We start from the raw sequence: 17239 nt of genomic DNA, 5'->3' as shown, positions 1-17239 counted from the left end.
AACCGAGCAATCAGCATTAGATTTTTGAGTGCCTATTACAAAGAATCAGAACATCATGCTAATCTTAATTCCTATCAATTTTCGCTGAAGATCAATTCACTGAGTTTTGATATAAACAATGAAAACAAAAAAAATCAAAATGTCTTTTAACCCATTTAGTGCCACTACTAGTGTGAAAACGCACTACCGTTTTTAAAATTATTTTACAAAACTTTAAACAAAAAATTATTTATTTTACAGCCATATATTTCCAGATTTGAAGGTGCTAGCTGTTTGTACAATAACACTATAAGGTTCTTAGGCTATAATAATAATAACCATTATATATTATTGTTTTCAATATAATATACATCAAAATAAAAAGAAATTCACTAATTCGAAATAGTTTAAATCAAACCAATAACTAAATAATTAACGAAACAATATTAAAGGTAAATCCCAGCATTCACACAGTCAAATTATGAGGCAATTATACCTTAACCTTGTTGACCGTCCGTAAACTGAGAGTACACCACTAATTCTGTTGAACAGAGTTGTGAATGGTTTTTCAAAAAATTTACAATATTTAGTGACCTATAGGCTTACAATTTACTTTAGCTCAGGGAATGTAGTACACTCATAATTATCCATAAGCAGCAATTAAGAGAAATTGAAGAAAACACTTACATATAGAAAATAAGACAAGATACTTACAAAATGATTACAGGGAATGTTATTGTAGAATATCACTTAATTTGCCAATATTCGTTAAGATTTTTAACCATTCCTTCACAACAAAGTTGGTGTTTCTCGAGCTCATACACTGGTAATGTACTGATATAAGACTCTTGTACAAGTTATATATTTTTGGTGCATAGAACATGAGGCACTTTTGACAGACCGCTTTAGAATAAGTATAGTGCCCATGATCAACACTCCTCATAGCGGTCGGTGGTTTTAATACATACTGTAGAATAGATTGGATATAAATTATGTATACTGACATGATATTCGACTTCTGAAAGACTTCATTCGAGGGGAACCTCACACCCACATTAAGGAGAACTTTTAATATTAACTTTTGCAATATATATATTCTGCCAATGTAAATGTTTGAAGCTCTTCCCTAACCAATAATACCATATCTCATAACTGATTCAACCATCGCAAAATAGTATAATCTTAAAAATTTTCGACGTGCTCATCCCACCTACAATTCTGGTCCAGTGTTTCACCACGATATCTTACAGACCTTACTTTATGAATCTTTGGATAATGGCAATCAATTGACTGACATGAATCAGCATGCATCACCATACCGTCCACTGACGGTTGTGTATGTACTATTGTATGTAGAGAAGGTTATAAAGTTCGTTTTTGCTAAGTTAAGGGTTAGTTTATTGCTTTCAAGCCATCTTAGCAGAATTCTCAAGTCAGCAGTGGCCAATGAAAATAAAATACTATACATATCAAAATATTTCAAAATTCTTGCTATTTAAACCATATTTGCATCAATTCTTTTCTATTGAAAATTTCTGTTCAAAGCATACAATGGAAATAAAACTATTTTTAGTGCATACAATTCTTTATCTACGACTGCTTGGATAAGTCATCATTACCACACTCATTTGAGGTGATTTGAGTTACGTAATGAAGTACATTACCGCACTGGTTTCATTACGTAATGCATTTTTAGCCCAATCAGAACAGACTTAATTTATTGAATCGAGCAACAGCACTAAAGAAAAAGTGCTTCTTATTTAAAGAGAAACAATACTATTTATTATAAACATTAATTGTCACGTTTTTACATTTCAAAACACTTATTTCAGATGAGTAAATATGAAATTGATTTTTAAGTAATTTTTAGCAGTCGTAGATAAAATGTTGTATACCACACGTGGGCCAGAGCATAATTACAGTACTCGTGTGATTACACGACTCGGTCTATGACGTCGTCGTGCAATTCTCCACACTCTGTACAGTGATTATATTTCTAGCGCACTTGTAATATAAATAACTATTAAAATTTTGACATTTGCAAGTTTTTAGTGCTTACTTTCCTAATATATATCTTGAAACGCGAAATAAAAATATGAATTCTGAAAACGACTTGAAACATCAATGGTGCAAAAACACAACATGAGATGTATGATAAGATATAACGATTACATCATCTTTTGTATTATCAGAAACTATTTTAGATTAAACTTCATACTAAAGTTGGTATTTGTTAGTATTATGTTGTATTACTATTATTATTTATTTATGACTAATTTATTACTAAAATATTTTTGTGTTGTTCGTTTATTTTACCAGTGGTGCATTTTTGCACCATCTCATAAAACATTTTTTTTTTCAAACGCCTGTCTACATATTTATACTTTTCATTCCATCTTATCACAAGGAAAATTATAAAAAACCGATTTTTTTTTTAATATAAAGTAGCGTTGGACTAAATGGGTTAAGCAGCTTGTTAATGATAATGGAATCAGCTGAAATCGGTAAAGATTGATATAATAAAATTTAACCACACAACTCGTTTGCACAACCCTACATAACGTAGTTGAATCAATTACTTTGCCAGTGTCAAAAATTGGAGTTATACCCTTTTCTATATCTTGCTGCAATTGTAAAGAAAAGGGGCTGACCCGACCCTTAGGTATAAAACCACCCACACCCCACCTAACTCTTAAACCACCTAATTCAAAGAGCACAAAAAATAGATAAATGTATTACACAAATATCAACTCTTTTAGAAAACATCATATAATTGTTCTAAATATGTATAGGAGGTGTTAAAAAAAGAATGTAGGTAATATATTTAAAGAGGTAATAATATGGACCAAAATAAACAAAAAAAGTGTTAATAAACATGGGTCCGCAAAGGAACGGTTTAAAATGTCCTCCTTCCATATCGAAACAAGCACGACATCTTCGTCTGAAGGATAATCGAACTCTTTCTAAAATCTCCTCAATGGTTCCAATTTGTTGGCATTGTTGATTAATTCGTAGCTGCAGCTCCTCGATGGTATTCACAGTAGTACCATAAACTAATCTTTTCAAATATCCCCAGAAAAAGAAGTATAGAGGGTTTAAGTCAGGCGATCTTGCAGGCCATAATACAGGTTCGCCTCTTCCTATCCATCTACGTGGAAAAGTTTGACCATCATGCTGGAACCACATTTGTTGCTTTTGCTCTAAGAAGAGAAAGTCGCCAAAAAGATTAATCATTGTGTTATGCAGAAAGTTTAGATAAAGCCTGTTAATTGGTTTGGTAAAACAACAGGACCTAAAAACCTGTCGCCTAGAATGCCCATCCAAATGTTTAATGAAAAACATATTTGATGTTCAGATTCCATTATTTCATGGAAATTTTCATCGGCCCAAACATGCGTGTTATAAAAATTATGAACTCCATTCCGTGTGAATCCGGCCTCATCAGTAAAAAGAATATTGGCAAGAAAATGGTTGTCCAACGTCAAAAAACTTAAACGTACTTGAAGATTAACTGGTTTTAAATCCTTCACCAAGAGCATTGCACTCTATACATGCCAGAATTTCTTTTTCTGTTCTAGAAGTAGATACCAACCTCTATTTTCTGCATAATGAACTGGTATTACGCAATCTTTAGTGAATTCTTGCAAAAATACTATGGTAAGAAATCTGGCGATTTGGATAAGCTTCAGCATACACTCTTCGCGCTTCGGTAGCACGACCATACATGAAATATATGTCAGTTAATTCTGCAATCTAATTCCAACATTCAAACAATCAATGTTTATTTCACAATGTTAGCCACCTATGATAAAAAAACCATATCTCTGCAACCGTTTTTTTGTTGATCCATGTTTATTAAGACTTTAATGTTCATATTGGTTTATACTATTACCTCTTTAAATATTTTACATTCTTTTTTTAACACCCGTAACATCTAAGTAATATATTTATTGTCAGAAAAAAAGATTTCATGAATTATTTCCTGACTGACATTTTTGTTTTCACCGTGTGGTACTTAATAATGTTTTAGGTGTTTAGTTTTTTGTCACTTTCTTCATTTAATGAGGAAGCTTCTATTTTGCATTCTTCTGCTTCAATACCAAGACTAATAAAATGTTATTCCTCAAAAAATCTCATATATGCTAATTTCAGCAATTGATTCCAATAGTTCTAGTTATCACATCTCATAGTATAAGCAGCCACGCGTAGTTGGTTGTATAAGCCTTTCATCAGTCACACTATTAGTTAAGCTGCGTTCCCACGGAGCGTGAAAACGAACGTGTATCACGCTTTCGTACTTGCTTTCGTGTATGTGCTGGAAGGACCCTACCAGTCGTGGAGCGTGGACCGTTCACACTGACTTTCGTATTAACGAAAACGTGATTCACTTGATCGCGGAATGTCGACCATGAACGAGCTGCTTATCGAGACTTGTGCTGTGGTCAGTTCGGTTTTTGGTGCTATCTTAGCACAAAGAATAAATCGGTTGGCAAAATCGAAAGAAAAACGGAAGAAAAGACGATGGTGGATTAGAAAGTGGATACTTCAAAGGAAATCGGGGACACATAATTTGGTTGATAGAGAGCTAAGAAGTAATTACACTGAGGATTTTAAAAACTTGTTACGAATGTCTGAAGCCGAGTTTGATTACCTTCTGGAACGCGTTTCACCACTGATTTCAAAATCAGATACAAATATGAGACAAGCAATAAATGCTAAAACAAAACTTACGGTGACTTTGCGATATTTAGCCACAGGAGACTCTTTCAAAAGTTTGGAATTTTTATTTCGTGTTCCAAAAAACACAATTAGTAAATTCATACCCGAGACCTGCGAAGCTATCCACAAGACACTTAGAGAATTTATACAAGTAAGTAAATTAAAGCACATTTTTTCTTATTTTACGTATTTTATTATAGTAGGTAAAGGTAACTAACAAATAAAGTATTTTTTGTATTTTTATTAGGACTACTTAGCTCGACTTATAACTTTGTAAAAAAAAATTCTTCAGAAAAACCACTCATGTTTGACTCTGTTCCACTTGTTAGGTCTGCTGACTGATTGGATGGAGTTGGTGGTGGGCACATTGCATTAATTATGAAAGAAGTAATTGTTTCTTGAAGTCTCATAGCGGTTGGAGGTCCAATACTACGTAACATTGACGCAACATATTTACCGAAATGATTATAGGTATCTTCTTTCGTAATTAGTGCAGCACGATTTGAAATATTTTCTAATTTTTCAATGGCACCAGACATGAAAGTTATTTGGGGGTCGAGCAAAGCTTTTTTGTTTGATGATGATGGCTGGGACACAGTCGAAGGCATTTGTCGTTTAACTGTTCTTCTGGGTGCCTCAGTTCCTGCTGTGATTTGTGGTGTGGATGACACTTTCTCGTTGAGATGGTCAACAGAACTTTGATGTTGAGATGGTGATTGTGACTCGTCCAGTTTTGCCTGTTCCTGTTGAGATTCCTCAGTTACCGTTGTTGGTAATAGCTACAGTAAAAACATTAATTAGTAATTTATTTCAGGTGCCGGCAACTTCAGATGAATGGAAAAACATTGAATCTGGATTTAGACAACGATGGAATTTCCCAGGATGTGTAGGAGCTTTGGACGGCAAACACATTGTAATACGTGCCCCTACCGCTACTGGATACTAATATATATAATACTATACTAATAGTAATATATTAGTTAGACTAAATTGTGGGATCAAATTCTTATCCATCAATGTGACTTTCTGTCAACAGTTTGTTCCAATCCAAAGTTTTTAACGTTTTATTAATTTAATTCAATTCGATAATGTGAATTGTATAAATTTATATGAATGAATTTGAGCTTTACAATTTCATTGTTATTACAATACAACAATAAAAATTAAACAATAATTAACAAATTCCAGTAGTAACCATGGTTTTACATATAAGGCTTAATTGAAAATATATTTATTGTCAATATTTAATCTATATTCGGCGGTCGATCGCGGCCACTCTCTCGCAATTCAAGCGGACGGTGGGTTATTTCGAATAGAAATTCCGACGGGGAAATTAATTAACTTCGTGTCGGCCGCTGATACAATATTTTATATAATTCGTTCGTTTCGCGAGTATTTCATTTCGAAAGCCATTGTTTCGTCGCTCGTTCATTGTCGTTCTCGAATGCGAGCCTGGCATTATTCCCATATAAATATCAGATTTGCTGTCCAGACTTCGCAATTCAGCTCTCGCCCGGCTTTTCCAATAATGGAAAATTGAAAATTTCGTTGCGCCCCAAACAATGAACGTTTTGTCAACAGTTAAACATCGACCATAAAAAATTTTATAGTTTTTTTTTTAACAATAAAATAAATGTAATATTGAATATGTATTTTTGAACAATGTACCAATTTGTTCGTATACGATAGAATTTGGTGCAGAAACGTTCTATAATGTAAATTCTCGTTGGAGAATTAAACGGAACGGGAATAGAACTCCTTTGGAATATGGAACACCGTGGCGACGGTGGCGGCGACGTCGGGTTCTAAGTAAGTAAGCGGTAAATATTCGGCGTTGGTTGGCGCCGTGCCGCGCCGCGCCGCGCCGCGGCGGATTAATTGAATTGGTGAGGAACAATGGCGCACGTCGGAGGACGTATATATCTATGCAAAGTCACAATTCCATTGTCGTCCCATAGGGACAATGCCCCGATATCGCATTGTAACTCGCCAACTTTAAATTAATCCACTGACACATGAACGCGCGGTTCTCTCCTCCGCCCCCCCTACGAAAACCGGGGCGTCGCAACGCTGCTGCTTCACGCAGCACCGGCGCTTTCACCATTTCCGCCGCGATTCTACCGTTACCGGTTTGCCAAACCTTTAGACATTCAAATCTAGCCAATTTCACGCTACCAACGGCGCCATGTTGTTCACAAATCCTTTTCGAGTTAATTCCATCTAAATAATTTTAACATTTTAAAAACAATATCCAAAAATATATACTTCAATTCAAATAAAACAGTGAAGTATATAAACTGAAAGTATTGGAATCTTGCAGAAATGCAATATCGAGATTTTGATGGATCTATATGACTTTTTTTTCCTTCTTCATCTTGCCACATTAGTTTCTTCTGATCACTTGTTTCTGAAAAAGGTTTTACATAACGTTCGAAACATCATAAAGCACGAATGGGTTATCCAATTGAATAATACCTAGAGATATGATAGATTACAAAACATTAATAAAAAAGAAGCCAGTATGGTTCTAATGATTTAATGATAAAAGTACAAAATCTGAAATAAAACTAAAACTTGAAACTTCCGGGTTATGCCGTGCGTCTATGACGCCAACTACGAAAATCTTTGAAAAAATCCTGAAGCGTACATAGCAAGAAATAAGTAGTATTTAAATGGTCGATCAAGGACTTCCGGTGACAAAAACAAATTAAAACCAAAAAATAGCTTTTTGATGGCATATACAAGATGTAAATAAAAAACTTTGCTTTTCAGAAGGGTATCTTTTATTTTCGGCTCTACCGGTTTCGACTAATTCTTTTTAGTCATCTTCAGGAGCAATAGCCACAAAAAAAAAAATAAATAAATAAATAAAGATAAAGCAACCATTACTAATAATAACATTCAACGTGAACTAAAAATAAGGAAAAACATAAAAATAGAGAAAATTTTAACAACATTTAAGAACGAATAATTCAAGAAAGTACTGATGAAAGAAGAGATGATTCCAGATTTCGAAAATTAAAAGTATAAAAGACGTGGCTATTGCTCCTGAAGATGACTAAAAAGAATTAGTCGAAACCGGTAGAGCCGAAAATAAAAGATACCCTTCTGAAGAGCAAAGTTTTTTATTTACATAATCTAACAGGATGGGAAGTAATAATATTAATAAATATACAAGATGATTTATTAGCTCACCATCAAACTTTGACATATGAGAGCTAATCCAATTACAAAAAAAAAATGTTAATGAACATAATATTGTTATGTGTAGTTAAATATTGTTCAAAATAGCCTCCTACTGGTAGAATACAGAAGAACTGCTAGAACTAGAAAGATTCCTCAAGTTTTCAGACGCACGGCTAAATCTGAAACTTTTTAGTTCTAGGTATTACTATATAGAACTAACACTATACCTAGAACTAGAATCATTTGGGTTTAGCCGCACGTCTCCAAAGACGGCTAAACCCGAATGATTCCAGTTCTAGGTCTTGTGTTAGTTCTAGTTTTACACTAACAGTATTACTATGTAGAACACGTCTCCGCACGTCTCTAAAGACGGCTAAACCCAGATGATTCTAGTTCTAGGTATAGTGTTAGTTCTACATAGTAATAGTGCTAGTGTAAAACTAGGTATAGTGTTAGTTCTAGTGACAGTACAGTGTAAAACTGGAATCATTCGGGTTTAGCCGTCTTTGGAGACGTGCGGCTAAACCCAAATGATTCTAGTTCTAGATATAGTGTTAGTGTTAGTTCTAGTTTTACACTAACAGTATTACTATGTAGAACTAACACTATACCTAGAACTAGAATCATCTGGGTTTAGCCGCACGTCTCTAAAGACGGCTAAACCCAGATGATTCTAGTTCTAGGTATAGTGTTAGTTCTAGTGACAGTACAGTGTAAAACTAGAACTAACACTAACACTAGACCGAGAACTAGAAACATACAGATTTAGCCGCACGTCTCTTAAGACGGCTAAACCCGAATGTTTCGAGTTCTAAGTTTAGTGTTAGTTCTAATTTTAGTTCAATAAGAATATGTAACATAGTGATATTTTATGCTAGCTAGTGTTACCTACCACCTACCAGCCCGACTCGACTCTATACAGCGTGATTTATTAGCTCACCATCAAACTTTGACATATGATAGCTAATCCAATTACCAACAAGAAATGTTAATGAACATATGTCCTATTTCAATTATTTACGAAATTATAACACTTTAAAGTTTTAATTTTTATATCATGATTAACTGCTACATTTTTTTAAAAACACCTAAATATTACAATTATTGTTCAAAATAGCCTTCTTCTGCTAGAACATGCTTCACAACGACGAATTAAAGAGTTTTTCACCCGAATTAAAATGTCTGGTTGATTTCTTATTTCACTACCAGCTATTTGTATTCTGCTTAATAACTGTTGTCGTGTGTTAATTTCCACTTGATACACAATTTGTTTCATTTGACCCCATAAGTAGAAATCCAATGGATTAAGGTCGGGGGATCTAGGTTGCCAAGCAAATGGACCATTATTACCAATCCAGTTGTTTACAAAATATTGATTTAACCACTCGACATTAAGACCATCGTGCTGGTACCACACATTTTGAATTACATTAAGAGGTATATCTTCAAATAAATCAAAAAGTGTATTGTTCAAACAAAATCTGTAATTTAAAGCGCTCAAACGTCCATCAAGTACATGCAAATCTAGTAAATTGTTGTTAAAAATGTTGCCTAGATATGTTCATTATGTTAATTATTAATACCATCTCGTGTAAAACATGATTCATCTGTCCAGAGAACATTTGAAATGAAGTCATTATTTTGGGCATGTTGCTGCAATAACCATTCACAAAATGCTAACTTTTGCTGATTATCTCTTGGCTGTAGGTCTTGAACATTCTGTTTACGATACGGATGAAGGACTTTGTAGTACAATACGCGCCATGCAAAATTTTGACTTACATGTATGTTGTGTGCTATTCTTCAAGTGCTGATGGAAGGATTATCAATGACAGCATTAATTACAGGTTCTTCGTCCTTTACATGAACTACATGCGGTCGAATAGCTTTTGCTGGAGCAGGATCACCTGTTTCTCGAAGTCTTTTGAAAGAATCAATAAAAACTGAATAATATGGCAAATGACGTTGTGGAAATCTTTCTTGATATTCTCGTACTGATTGTCGAGCAATTCCATTGCAAAAACCATGCACGAAAATTATATCAGCATACTCTTTAGTGCTGTTTAGTACAATGACAACTTTGTTTTTGTTGAATGTTTGATTTTGCTGAATATTAATAAATTCGCTGCAGAAAACTTTAAAGTGTTATAATTTCGTAAATAATTGAAATAGGACATGTTCATTATGTCAAAGTTTGGTCGTGAGGAAATAAATCGCCTTGTATAAAGTACACTGGAAAAGATTAACAGTTAGTAAAGCGGAAATGGATTCTGAACAACTCAAAAAGTTTTTGCAGGAGTAGGTTATTTTTAGTTTAAACGCACGCAGATGTGCTGAAAATATAGGAGTTGGCAATGGAGACATTTTGATCAGCACTCCTCAACAAGCCCTCCAAGCCAATAGAAGCTCAAAACAAATCAATTATACTTACTGCAGTATTTTTACTTTATCGCTGGGAATCTTGCAGAAATTCAATATCGAGATTTTGATGAATCCATACAATCTTACGTTAACAGTTGAATCCTCCAAACGATTAGACAAAGAGTGATCTTTTATTCTTATTAATTTCTAGGTCATCTAGACTGACAAATCCGAAGAAATACGTATACTCATAACTGGCCTTACACTTCAAAGAAGGATGAAAGACCTTGTTAAATCAGCAAACCTCTTGGTTCAAAACAATTAAATAAATGGCACCCAAGAACATAACATAGAGACATCTTAGGAAACATTCAGAATCTAAATACATGAAAAACAAAAACCTTTTAGAACTCAAATCTAGCTCAATCACCAGAAATGCGAGTTATTAGCTGAAGTAAAGGAAAAAGCGTGCATACTGGAAGTGGTTCAGAATGGCGTCCCACAGTAAAGAGCAACTCGATGACTGTCACTATTCACTGACTAAATGTTAGAACACTTATTTTATACCCAATCAGCTAATATCCACTGGAATGTGAATGTCTAAAATATCTAGCCAGATTTAATGGTAAAAGTACAAAATCTGAAATAAAACTAAGACTAGAAACATAACCCAGAAGTTTCTAGTTTTAGTTTTATTTCTGCTAAGACCAACTGCGAAAATCTTTGACAAATTCAGGATATATTTAAAATCCTGAAGCGTACATACCAAGAAATAAGTATCTAAATGATCGATCAAGGACTTCCGTTGACACCAAATAAAAATCAAAAAAATAGCTTTTTGATGGCAAATATAAAGTTCTCTAGAAAAGATAAACAGTTAGTAAAGTGGGAACGAATTCTGAACAACTCAAAGACGATTTGCAGGAAAAGGTTATTTTTAGTTTAAACGCACGTAGATGTGCTGAAAATATAGGAACTGGCAACTCATCTCCTTTTGATCACCACTCCTCAGCAGGGACTCCATGCTGATAGAAGTTCAAAACAAATCAATCATAATGCAGTATTTTTACATTATCATTTAAGCAAAATATATTAACAGAAAGTATTGAATCCACTGGAATGTGAATGTCTAAAGTATCTAGCCTAAAAAATTACTGGGAACTAAATAAATATAGATCTTTTATTTTATTATTTCAAAATTTTTAAATTTGCCCTGAAGAAATCCCAAACATCCCTATTAATTCCATAAACTATTTAAAATAATGTCCCTCCTATAAACCCATAAACATATTCATAAAATTATAATTTTCTTCACCCTTGCTATTACAAGCCAATAATATTAATTCATATTTTAGGGTAGTGTTGAAACCTGAATGTATACAAAAACAGGACAACTCACAGTATCGAGCACACTTGAAAAAGCCGCCCCTTCCCGAAATAGCAAATTACAACTAATACCCCGACGTCACGGAGGTCTTTGAAATTGTTGACAGCAACTCTACACCGCCATGTGTAGCAACATAGGGCGAATAATAAGGGTGGTATTATGCGCCCGAATGGATGCTGTAGCCAGACTACTCTTTTGGGTTTCCTCGAATAACCGGCCGAAGCGATGATACTCTTTAAATAAAATCGGTACAATGGTCTTTGTGAGTGGCAGCAAGCAGCACTAGGGGTGATTATATTATGTACCGTTTTTGCTTCCCCTCTTGGGGGTATATTAAATTTCGATTCTATTGCCGGTTGATGTTTTGAAGGTAATAAATTCTTAGTTTTCAATAAACAATTTTAATAAAACTTAATTAATTTCGTTATTTTTACCCGTAGTTGTATATAAGCGGGAAAGGTTGAACAGTTTTTCTATTTTTAACGATACTCATTTTAATTAGAAAAAAAATCGATAAAACTGTAAAGTTATGCGAATTTGATCGGTATCCAGCAGATGGAGTCCTTATATTGGGTGTGAAATGTAGAATAGGTCGGAATGTGAGGGTGGTTTACAAATTTCAATTCACGGACGACGACATCTTGAGATATTGGTGTATGAAAGGGTCGCCGTTCGGGAATTTCAAGAATTGCAACCGTTCGTCTTATCGGCGAACCGCCACATGCAATATTAAGTCGCCGATTCGACCTTAGCCCTTAGCCCTCATTCAGAGGTTTCTCCCTTTTGTGTATTACGTTCCCCCCGTCGCAAGAAAATTGTCGAACCAGCAAGCAAATTAAATTCTGTTCTTAATTTTACAAAATCATTTACATATCGACTTTGCGCCTGGCGCAGTCCTCACGACGATCGTCCTAGCACTCGACTCCAATGGAAATCGATCCGAGATACTCCCAGTAATGTGAATTGTATGGAAATTGGAAAGTTCTTATTGCGAGACGGCATACACCGCAACTTCCACCCTTTTCAACAGCAATTTTCACATTATTAAAAGACGATCTTAAGAAAAGTAATCAAATCTCGTATATAATAAAAAATGAAATTGTGTTTAGAATTTGTATAAAGATAACGAGAAACTTTGAAAGTTCAAAGAAAAGCTTTTCTTATCGCGATAGTTTCGCATTGGTCGTGTCAAAAGGCCGCGGGGGTAGGGTTGGGTTCAGTTCCAACACAGACAACGTTTTGTGAAGTCGTTCCGCGCGAACTCCCCCATTATAATCGCGAACCAGTAGGCAGAGACTTTTATGCACAATTACACTGGAAGAACGGAACATAAGATAGTAGTTAGTAAAAGAGAATGGGGATGAGTTCGGAGGGAGCTAATGCCCGGAATTTCTCGTAGAAAGAAAAAGATAATTGGTTACTGAAAGGTACGCCAACTCACCACCTTACAACGGAATTTAATTAAATAAGGATTATAGATTTTCCCGATGGGTTGAATGAAGATAATAACACCCCTCAGATCTTCACGATTAAAAGTAGTAATTGTTCGGTGACCCCACTTCAAATGTTACTAAGGATTCACAGATTTAATTTTAAGGATCGCTTTAATCTTATTTTAATCAATCATTTCTTTATATCTATTAAAAATTTTGTTGTTTTTTCTATTTTTCAATCGATCGCATCTAAAGCACATTCAATAACATCAAAATTGGAACGGACTGATAAATCATTCACAGGAATTCAAATTATTTATATCAGAATATATACTTTATCTCATACTTATATGTAATGTCCATATGACAAGTGGAATGAAATGGAATGAACCTAAACAGAATGGAAATTTGAATCTTTCGGCAATGGTTGTAGGGTATACAATTTGGACGAAACTGCTACATGCACTGTAAAGAAGCACATAAAGTCATGGTTCCCAAAGGGCGTCAAAATCTAGGCAAGATTACTAGTGGTGAGAAAGGGAGTTGGTGACTACTTGTGCCATTGTATGCGCTTCAGGGTAAGCTTTACCTCCAGTTCTTGTTTTTCCGAGGAAATATTACAAGGATTTTGTGTTAACTGGTGCACCTCCAGGACCCCTTGGACTTGCTAACCCGTGTGGATGGATGAACTCAACTTGTGAAACCCCGCATTATTAATAATGGAAAATCACTAGTGATGGATTTTATCAAAACTTCAAATATTGTTTTCTCAAAAACTAAATGTTATTTTTCAAAACGGGTTGGTTCATTAAAAAGAGGACACTCTTATTAACACTTTGGGAAATTTTTATGCTTATATTCCAAAAAACGGATTTTATACGAATTTTTAAAACTTAATCGGCGAAAATTGCAACATTTTAAAAAAATATCGATCAGTTCAAAAATTTATTTCTCAAAAACTAAAAGCGATTTTTCAAAACGGCTTATTGCATTAAAAAGAGGATACTTTAATTAATAATTGGTGATATTTAGACAAGGATCCTTCAAGAAATGCATTTTATAGCAAATTTTTAAAATTATCGATGAAAATTGCAACATCGAAAATTTGATCAAAACTTCAAATATTGTTTTCTCAAAAACTAAAAGTTATTTTTCAAAACGTGTTGGTTCATTGGAAAGAGGGCGCTTTTATTAACACTTTGGGAAATTTTCATACTCATATTCCAAGAAATGGATTTTATACGAATTTTTAAAACTTTATCGGCAAAAACTGCTAAATTCGAAAAAATTGTCGATTATTTCAAAAATTTATTTCTCAAGAACTAAAAGTGATTTTTCAAAACAGCTTGTTGCATTAAAAAGAGGATACTTTAATTAATAATTGGTGACATTTCCACAACGATCATTCAAGAAATGCATTTTATAGCGAATTTTGAAAATTATCGATGAAAATTGCAACATCGAAAATTTTATCAAAACTTCAAACATTGTTTTTTCAAAAACTAAAAGTAATTTTTCAAATCGGGTTGGTTCATTGGAAAGAGGACACTTTTATTAACATTTTGGGAAATTTTCATACTCGTATTCCAAGAAATAGATTTTATACGAATTTTTAAATCTTAATCGGCGAAAACTGCAAAATTCGAAAAAATTGTCGATCATTTCAAAAATTTATTTCTCAAAAACTAAAAGCGATTTGTCAAAACGGCTTGTTGCATTAAAAAGAGGATACTTTAATTAGTAGTTGGTGATATTTCTACAAGGATCCTTCCAGAAATGAATTTTATAGCGAATTTTGAAAGTTATCGATGAAAATTGCAACATCGAAAATTTTATCAAAACTTCAAACATTGTTTTTTCAAAAACTAAAAGTAATTTTTCAAATCGGGTTGGTTCATTGAAAAGAGGACACTCTTATTAACACTTTGGGAAATTTTCATACTCATATTCCAAGAAATGGATTTTATACGAATTTTTAAATCTTAATCGGCGAAAACTGCAAAATTCGAAAAAATTGTCGATCATTTCAAAAATGTATTTCTCAAATACTAAAAGCGATTTTTCAAAACGGCTTGTTGCATTAAAAAGAGGATACTTTAATTAATAATTGGTGATATTTCCATAAGGATCCTTTAAGACATGATTTTTATAGCGAATTTTGAAAATTATCGATGGAAATTGCAACATCGAAAATTATATCAGAACTTCAAACATTGTTTTTTTCAAAAACTAAAAGTAATTTTTCAAATCGGATTGGTTCATTGAAAAGAGGACACTCTTATTAACACTTTGGGAAATTTTCATACTCATATTCCAAGAAATGGATTTTATACGAATTTTTAAAACTTAATCGGCGAAAATTGCAAAATTTAAAAAAAATATCGATCAGTTCAAAAATTTATTTCTCAAGAACTGAAAGTGATTTTTCAAAACGGCTTTTTGCATTAAAAAGAGGATACTTTACTTAATAATTGGTGATATTTTCACAAGGATCCTTCAAGAAATGAATTTTATAGCGAATTTTGAAAGTTATCGACAAAAATTGCAACATCGAAAATGTTATCAAAACTTCAAATATTGTTTTTTCAAAAACTAAAAGTTATGTTTCAAAACGTGTTGGTTCATTGAAACGAGGACACTCTTATTAACACTTTGGGAAATTTTCATACTCATATTCCAAGAAATGGATTTTATACGAATTTTAAAAACTTAATCGGCAAAAACTGCAAAATTCGAAAAAATTGTCGATCATTTCAAAAATTTATTTCTCAAAAACTAAAAGCGATTTGTCAAAACGGCTTGTTGCATTAAAAAGAGGATACTTTAATTAATAATTGATGATATTTCCACAAGGATCCTTCAAGAAATGAATTTTATAGCGAATTTTGAAAATTATCGATGAAAATTGCAACATCGAAAATTTTATCAAAACTTCAAATATTATTTTTTCAAAAACTAAAAGTTATTTTTCAAAACGTGTTGGTTCATTGAAAAGAGGACACTTTTATTAACACTTTGGGAAATTTTCATACTCATATTCCAAAAAACGAATTTTATACGAATTTTTAAAAATTAATCGCCGAAAATTGCAAAATTTGAAAAAATTGTCCATCATTTCAAAAATTTATTTCTCAAGAACTGAAAGTAATTTTTCAAAACGGCTTTTTGCATTAAAAGGAGGATACTTTAATTAATAATTGAAAGAGATCACAGCGACAGTTCTGTTAGAAATAGTAGTAGTAGAAAACTAGACGAAACTGCAACAAGAGATTTTATATATCGTATTTGGATTGTTACAATGGTTGCTAATGAGAAACCTAACAATTATTATTATTAAAAGAGATACTAATTCCTGTGAATGATGGAGTACTAAGTAATAGGTTTTTAATATTCAGCCAAAGCCGGATATCCGTTCCAACACTAAGAATCACGAATCCCACTTAAGCATTGACGCTTTAGATCTAACCAAAAAATTTGTAGTCTGTGGTCTTACTCTGCACCCACACACAACAGCTAAAATGCAACCACTTTAAGTGGGCTTTAACGGACCTTTTAGAAGTCAAGCATTTTTTGAAGAAATAGATTTCATGCCGTCAGCACACACCGATAGAGAAAAACCAGGTCCATCTACAGAATTGCCCGTTTCTGCTTCTTCAAACCACCTGCGATATGAGCCAAACAATTTTGGCAGTGTTTCATCAGAGGCAACATACGCTGAAGGCAATATTCGAAGAAAAGCTGAAAGTCTATCGGTACTACAAATGGATGAGTCTATATATGAAGACATTTCTGCTGAAATCAGCAATCATGACAGCATAAGATTTGTAGAACCTTTTGCAAGCTTTTCTTTTTATACTAAAAATAAATTCAAATCACCCAAAGAATTTATGCCACCTTTAAAGGCTGAAAAGAGAAGCATAATTGCGACGAACACTCCTGAAAAAAAGCAAATTGCGAACATCTTCGTAATCATATCTTAGGTTCGTTCAGTTACCTATGGTATTGTTTCTATTTTTACGAAGTCAAATATCTTTGATCGAAGAACGGTTTAACAACGCAAAGACACGTTCTTGTTTATCAGAGGACAAGTTTTTAGACGCAACAACTTTTTCTTTCCTTCTTCATCTACTTCCTCTCTTGCCGTTATTAGGTTTTTTTGTTCACTTTTGAACTT

Source organism: Onthophagus taurus, chromosome 7, assembly GCF_036711975.1.
Source record: "Onthophagus taurus isolate NC chromosome 7, IU_Otau_3.0, whole genome shotgun sequence".
Classification (NCBI taxonomy): domain Eukaryota; kingdom Metazoa; phylum Arthropoda; class Insecta; order Coleoptera; family Scarabaeidae; genus Onthophagus; species Onthophagus taurus.
Note: the sequence above shows the minus strand (reverse complement) of the source record.